This window comes from Myotis daubentonii, chromosome 12, assembly GCF_963259705.1.
Source record: "Myotis daubentonii chromosome 12, mMyoDau2.1, whole genome shotgun sequence".
NCBI classification, from domain to species: Eukaryota; Metazoa; Chordata; class Mammalia; order Chiroptera; family Vespertilionidae; genus Myotis; species Myotis daubentonii.
The window spans coordinates 69,876,277-69,884,727 of NC_081851.1; positions in this window are offsets into that span (position 1 = coordinate 69,876,277).

Genomic DNA, 8,451 nt, shown 5'->3' on the forward strand with positions numbered 1-8,451 from the left:
AGCTTCAAGGTTGCCACCGATCTTGCAGGGTTTGATCAGACTATGGGACATTTCCCACCCGACTCTGCCTGTGCGTGTTTAATGCCTCTTGGAGGCTTTCTGGCGGATCTCAGACACGTGCTCAAGGAGACTGTATGCCTCCTGATGAGGCAGAGCAGGCCTACATAGAGCCAATTCTGAATGCCCAGCTCTGGGTACCTTTCTTCTTTTTCTCCTCTTTTCCCCCTGATTTTTTAAAAAGTCTTTATTATTTTTAGAACATTTTAGGTTTACAACAAAATAGGAAGGTACAGAGATTTCCCATAAACCCCTTAGACCTCACACATGCATAGCCTCCCCCATTATAAACATCATTCATTGGAGTGGTACATTCTCCTCTCTTTTTTGATGCTATTGATGATAAAAATACCAAAATAGATGGCAGAAACAATAAAGGGGCGTGAGAGTTTGGAGGAAAGAAATTATATGAGCTGCATAAGAACATACATAAGCTGCATAAGATTTTGGAGGTAGTATTTGAGCAGGGCCAAATCTGACAAGTGTCATCAGTTGAAGCCCACAGCAGAGGAAAACGGAGGGGCAGGTGAGTACAGAACAGGTTGTGGAGAAGGCATCCCAGAGTAAAGAACTTTTCATCTCACTTCTCACTATTGCCCTATTGCAGCTTTCTGTTGCATTAGTCATTCCTTCTATATCTTGTTCAAGATCCATGTTAAATTTCTTCCCCGGTCCCACACTCACAGTGCCTATCTCCGGCTTGGCTCAGAGTAATACAGTGCGGCACAGAAGCTATGCTAGCTTGAATTTATGTATGTATGTATGTATGTATGTATACACATTATATGCATATGCACATTAGGCTGAATCATACAGACATCACTGAACATTAAACCATTTTAACCCCCAAAATGGCAATTCCATATGGTCTGACCATATGAGTTGAAAACTTTGCCTAGGGCTGTTCCTACAAAAGCCCATTATACAAACTCACAGTGTAGCTCAAAGATACAAATGCATAAGCAACCCCACAAATGCTCCTTAAACATTCTACAGATTCCCATAAGTGTAAATTCTGATTTACATATTTGACATCTGACTATAAGTATGTATATAAACACAGGAAATGACAAACTCACTCACAAATGTCCTCACATACCACACACCCAATAGACACACACAAACCGACATATGCACAAAATGCCAATCTACACATGGGTTCTCTTACACAGGCATCGTAACCAACACACTGCTATACACGTAATTTCCACACATATCAGTACACTTACACTCGCACACACACACACACACACACACACACACATATCCAGATATATCCAGAATAATTCTCAGACTTTACAAAGCCAGACACGTGTACCCTTAGGGGAAAATTTCACCCACCCTCCTCTGTCTCTCTGGAGACCTAGAAAGTCAGATAACAAGGGGATGGGGCTATATTTAAAATAAGAATTAATGAGCTCTGAGTGAGGATCGAAGAACTCTGCTGTGAGTGAAGTGCTCACGCAGGATCTTCAGCACCCCTCTCACCACCCCAAAGCTTTTGGGGCTTGTACCCTCAGTAAGGCCCCCCTTCAGAGCTCAGGTGTCCTGCTAGGTGACCCCTCCTAGGTGACCCCTGAGTGGCCAGGTGGTAGTCTGCCTCATCCACAGGTAGCCTTTTCTACTGCAAGTCCCCAGCAGGCCAATTTCCCTGCTGGGTTGAGGAAAATGGAAACCAGTCACGGAGAGGGTGAGCTGCAACTCATTATGGGTGGATTCCCGGTAAAGTTACGACAAGCAATCGTCACCGTGATCATTGGCAGAAAACTGGCTGTAGCTTGAGTGGGACCTGAAAGTACAGAGGGGAGACGATGCCTACCGAATGTCTGTCCCTTTGTCGCACGTGCTGCGTCCCTGGGCGCCAGTCCCTTCTTCCTGGCTTCCCCGCTCGTCCTCTGTCTTGTTTCCATGGACACGGAAATCTGTCACCGGAACAGCAGGAGAAAGTCTGAGCAGAGAAAAACATCAGACCCAGTCTGTTTCTCTGGCTCTTAGGCCGTTGCATAAACATGGGGGAGGAATTGTTTTTGCAAACTTTTTTATATTGAAGTGTAATATCCTACAGAAAAAGGCACAAATCGCTAGTGTGCAGCCCAGTGCGTTTTCACAGCTGAAGAAGGGAGTTATAGATATGGGAAGGGAGAGCCAAACAAATCCTGTTGTGCTAAAATAAATTGGGGATATCAGTATGAACTATATTTTAATATATGAGTTTAGTTGCATGTATGTATGTAAATGTATTTTTTTTTTTTGGCTCAGTCAACCAAGAGGGCCCAAAGCAAAGACACCCTAGTATCAATGAGCACACATAACATCCAGATCTTGGTGTCTAAATACCATTCTCCACTAAAAGGACTTAGGGAACCAGGGCTCCTACTTATGTCAAAAAACGGTGGAGACATGTTAAAAAGACATAAGAGCCAGCTTGAGCATCAAAATAAATAATAACATGTTTATTGATTTGTGAATATCAATAAACCTTGCATTCCTGGAATAAATCCCACTTAGTCATCCAGCACCCATTTATGATAAAAAACTGTCAGCAATGTTGTAATTGAGGAAACAAACCTCAACCTAATGAAGGCCATGTATGACAGAGCTACAGCCAATATCATTAGTCAAGAGCAAGAACTAAAAATATTGCCCTTAAGATCAGGAACAAGACAGGGATGTCCGGTTTCACCACTCTTATTCAACATAGTACTGGAAGTCCTAGTCACAGCAATCAGACAAGAAGAAGAAATAAAAGGCATCCAAATTGGAAAGGAAGAAGTAAAACCGTCATTATTTGCACATGACATGATACTTTAGAGAACCCTTAAAGATTCTACCAAAAAACTACCAACACTGATAAACGAATTCAATAACAGATAGTTATTAGCAAACTCAGCAGGACTTTCTATCCCTACGTACCTGTGAATAATGAGTGATTACTTATTAGACAATGTGATAAATTATGTACTACGTACTGAAGTTATAGACCACTTTCCACTTCTGCCCCAGTCCTAGCATGACAATTCTTCATGAAACTGTGTCTTTAATAGAAAGGGCTTTAATGAAGACAAGATTGGATTGCAGATCTCAGAAATGGGGCTTGTGAAGCGACAAGGTAGAGATATTCCGGAACCCTTCAAATAACAGTGAGAGCAAAAAGTCAACCTTGACCAACCAAGAGGACCCCAAACAAGAGACAGTTATACCATATTGTCGCAATGTGCTTCAACAAGACACAAAATTGCCCTATGAAGTATTACCTACAATCCCCAATATATTTGCTGCCATTCATGAGACAAAACTTAATGAAATGCCCATAGATTATGTTGTTATCCAAAATCCCAACAAAAACTGAAGTTTTCTTCACCTCCCTGAAAATGTTTACTCCTCTTTTATCCATTGCCCAGGACACAATTCAGCAGAGAAAATGTAAGCACAGAAAATACATAGATATTTTGAGAAGTATATGTGAATTAAGTTTCAGCTACAACTTCTTTGATGCTCTCTATCACTCACATGAGTGAACTGGCCCAAAAATAAATCACTTGGTAAGAGATTTTTCAGCCCTAAGATGTTCCACATGCTAATTAAAGGCTCTGTTAGGAGCCATGACCTTCAATGACGGGTTGCTTATTAAACCCCTTTGGTTTCTACCTCTGACTGTGACAGAATTAGATAAAAATCTTACTTCAGTGTTACTAAAAATTATTTTAGCTCAGAACTTTGATGTTGCATGTATACTATGGATATGAAATTCTAAGTTGATGCGTAAGGTGTTGTCGCCCTCCCTGCCCCAAAAAGCAGATTTTAATAAAATTTTTCCATCTTGGCCTTAAAATAAATAAATAAATAAATAAATAAATAAATAATAACAACAAAACAATATTCATGAAGTAAAATCCTATATCGTAAAAGCCTAATATGCTGGGTGTCTGACCATTCGACCAGTCGCTATGATGCGCACTGACCACCAGGGGGCAGATGCTCCGACTGGTAGGTCAGCTTGCTGCTGGGGTCCAGCCAATTGGGCCTGGGCGAGATGGGCCGGACATGCCCTGAGGCCGTCTTGCAGTCCTTCCTCTGCCCCAGTTGTGCACCAGTGGGGTCCCTCGGCCTAGCCTGCACCCTCTCGCAATCCGGGACCCCTCAGAAGATGTCAGAGAGACAGTTTCAATCTAATCCCCGCAGGCCAGGCCGAGGGACCCCACTGGTGCACAAATGCGTGCACCGGGCCTCTAGTAAGCATATATGAGTCCAGACTGATATAAATTAATAAATTAACGAATGAGAAAGAAAATCTCTCTCTTAAGGTAAGATACCAAGTAATAAATGTAGGAGGAATGATGGAGTTAGGCAATCATGATTTTTGCATCCATCATGGGAATAATATTTTCAGCTGTGAATCATCACTGGATTCTAAAAATTTGTGGGTGAAAATCCAATGGAGAAAGGATATCTATATAACCTCAAAATATCCCCTTACAAATTACTTATTACAAAGGGGAAAATTCACATTAGTGAACACTCGCTTAATCAACTAACTAAAGTTAACCTCATTAGTAAATGGAATACATTGAATCACAGACTTTCTGATATTGATGCCCTTAAAGGGACAGTACGTCCTTTCTGTGACATTCGTAACTGAATTTAATGACAAGAAGAACCCAACACAAAATAGGAAGGTTCTAAAAATAACTGTCATATTGGAAGGTAAAGAAAAGCTGAGGACATAGTAGATACAAGAAGAATGAAGATATATGACAACTAATGATACTGGATTAGACTCCAGACCAGGGGGTGAGGATGGGGAACATAGTTATAAAAGGTATTTTGGGACAGATGGTGAAATTTGAATATGAACTATCTGTGGGTTAGAACAGTTTCCCAAATATTCTTAGTTCAAGGTACCCTCAGTATCTCAATAATTTTTTTCATGGTCTTTTTTGGCAAAAAGAAATATCTAGGTCCAAACAACTTATTAAGTATTTATGACCTAACAATTTAGTTGCTATTTCGAAAAAAATAATACATGCAAATTGAACAAAAATATGTTTTATTTCCATCTTAACCACAATTACTTACTAGTGCGATGTGTGCACCTTTTGGGCACTGCACAACTTCTCAAATCTTGGGATCAGGTTGGACAAGACCACCCTAATTTCCTGTTCCACACCGATTTTTGCACTGTACTTGGGTTTTTATCAGTCCCGGAGAAAGTTTCCCCTATGACGTGTTTAAGGAATATGGCGCCATCTATTGTAGAAATTGCAAACCGCCTCGGGCAAGTAGTTTGCATAGCCTTAGATGTCATTTTGCCGTGAGAACTTAGAATGTAAGATCTCCTACAGATAGCCCCGGTGAGCTGAATTCACTGTGGGTCTGTGGGGCACTTCAGTACACAGTATGAGAACCACAGGATTAGATAGTAGAGCTGTATCGGTGTTCCATGTCCTGATTTTGGTAAATAAACTTTTGCTATGTAAGAGAAGTCCTTGTCTTGGAAAACACACATGGAAGTGTTTACGGGTAAAGACAGAGACCTGCTATTTACTCTCAAATGATTCAGGAAAAAAACATGTGGCTAGATAAATGGATAGACAAATAGAACACTGGCTATAGCAAACGGGGCAACATGTTAATCGATGAATCTGGATAAAGGGTTGATATAAGATTTCGTTCTATTCTTGAAACCTTTCTGAATAAATTATTTCAAAATAAACATTTCTAAAAGATATGTCACAGTACTACACTTCATGTGTATCACACATATAGTAAGTACAATTTTTAAATGTGTGCAAATTCAAAGTACCAATTCAGAGAGTTGCAGCCTTTTGTAGGGACGGGGTAGGGATGTACTCGGGAAGAGTACACACAGCATCCCTGATGTTTTATTCTTAAGCAACGTGGCAGATACACCGATATTCATTATGATGTTCTGTATACCTTTAAGAATGCCCAATGTATTTCCCAATTTACTTTTAAAATACAGTTTTAACATATGTAGAATCTTTCTTAATACATAAATATAAAAAACATAAGGCTACTGTTTATTGGGGCTACTGTACTTCCTGGGCATTCTTATAAAGGAGCTCTTGGAATCAATTTTAAAGCATATAATATTTTTAAATTAAAGTTTTCAATTGAGGTATCTGAAAATCGAACCTAAAATAACTATTACGAAAAGTTGAGTCTTTATTCATGGGCATTCTCTCTCGCAATCCTCCCCAGCACCTCATGCCCGTGTGGCACCAGCATAAATGTAACAGAGCTGGCTCCCCGCCACCCACTCCTGCTCCTAACCCATATCCGCTTCATCCAGCTCCACACCACACACAGCCCATCCATGCTCCTCTTTCTTCTTTCTATATTCAAGACTGGAAAAGAAAAGCTACTTTCTTGCTTTTTCAATTCCAAACTAACTTCACACAGCCAGTAGAAAATATGGATATTCATACTCAAACCTTGAAAACATCAATATGCAAAAATGATAATATATTTTAAACCTCGACATGTTTTATTGGCCTTCTACTCAAGACCATCATACCTAATCAGCCTTGAATAGTTAGACTTGGCATTTTGCAATTATTCTATCACAATACCAGTTCTGTTACAGGGTGAAAGGTGAACTGTCAAAGAAACAGATGTTTCTTGACTTTATTAAATCATACTGAGAGATCAGTATCTGGAGAATAAGTTTAAATCCGATTATTTTAAGCTTAAAACGATCAATATTCTAACCATGGCTTATAGTTCATATTTGTAAAGAATTTTAGAAGCTTCATTGAACTAAGTTATATCATTTATTCATAATGAAAACCCAGAATAGGCTTTCTTCTTGAAAAGCATATAATGTTTTAAAATTAAAATTTTAAATAGAAATATTTGAAAATCTAACTTAAATAACTAGTATACATACTTGAGCCTTTATTCACTGTCTTCCTGCAATACATTTAAGATGTTTACAGCTATGGGGGACACAAGCAATACTACCGCTGTCCTTGTAGTTTACTGGGAAATGGCAGCCATTTTTTTCAGGGCACTAAAAAATCATTTATCAAGTTCTGTTTATCTTCTGTAACTGAAGATATGGATTCAAAAAATTACAGTTCCTTTTAGACTGATTTTTATCAAGAAGATGCTTTTCTTATCCCTTGGAATGAGAGAGTATAAAAGCGGCTACATTAGAATTCATTTGTCATATTGTCAGCTAAAGGCAAAGTGAGGACAGAAGATGGGGCTAAGTTTGGATGTGAGTGGCATGAAGGCGCTGACAGCTATAATCACAGGCACACACACCTTGATAGAGCTGGACGAGTGTAAGAAAAGTCTAGTCTGAACTTCCCTCCTACAAATTAGAACTACATAATAGAAGAGTAAGGACTAAACTTAAACCCATGTTGACTCCAAATAGCCTATTTTTAAAAAAAAAAATTTTTTTTTAATGATAGGAATAGGATTCAGATCTTGCCTGAGGCCTATTGAACCCAAGAAGGAATGTACCTGCTGAAAAGGACTCCTTGTGGGTAACTGGGTCCAAATTCATAATCCAGAGTCTAGCAGCCATTATTCAGAGGGGCCCCTCTTCACAGAGGGATCTGCCAAATCTCCTGCACTGTGTTCCTGCCCAACCAGAACCTGACAAGGGAGTTCTTAGAATCATGTTTTGACCAATGGCCTGAGACCTGCCCATTCAATCGGAGCTGACATGCATCCTCATTTACATCTTTACTGACCAATCAGAGCAATTCCATAACCACCAATCAGAATGCGCAATTCCAACCAATCAGGACAGTGCTATTGGGACCAATTAAACTGTGAACATTTGGATTCCTTATTTGCATAAAAAAGGACCAATCAGGGTCGAGGGCAACCACTTTCCCTATGTAAGTGGGTTTTTGATTTTTGCCCATCTTGTTGTTTACCTGGATAAAGTCCTTCCTTTTTCTGACTCCTGTTGGCATTGGGTTAGGGGCAGAGAATTTTGGTGGACCGGCCCCTCCTCCAGAACCAGGGCCTGAACTTCCCCACTTCCCTGGCTCCTGGCTTTGGCTCTTTGGAGCCAGAGCTGGGGGAACAAAATATTGGAGGGGTGAGTGGACCGCCAGTATAGACAGAAGAATCCAGAAAACAATCCCAAATAGACCATGGTCTGCGTAGAATTTTGGCTGGCTGAGCCTTGCACTAGCTAATCCGTAATTCCAGATGCTTCCAAGGGGAGGATCTGCCCAAAAAGCCACTCGGCGGCGAACGTAGCAAATGCCTAAGTCCTAGAGCAGCTGTTCTCAACCTGTGGGTCGCGACCCCTTTGGGGGTCGAACGACCCTTTCACAGGGGTCGCCTAAGACCATCGGAAAACACATATATAATTACATATTGTTTTTGTGATCAATCACTGTGCTT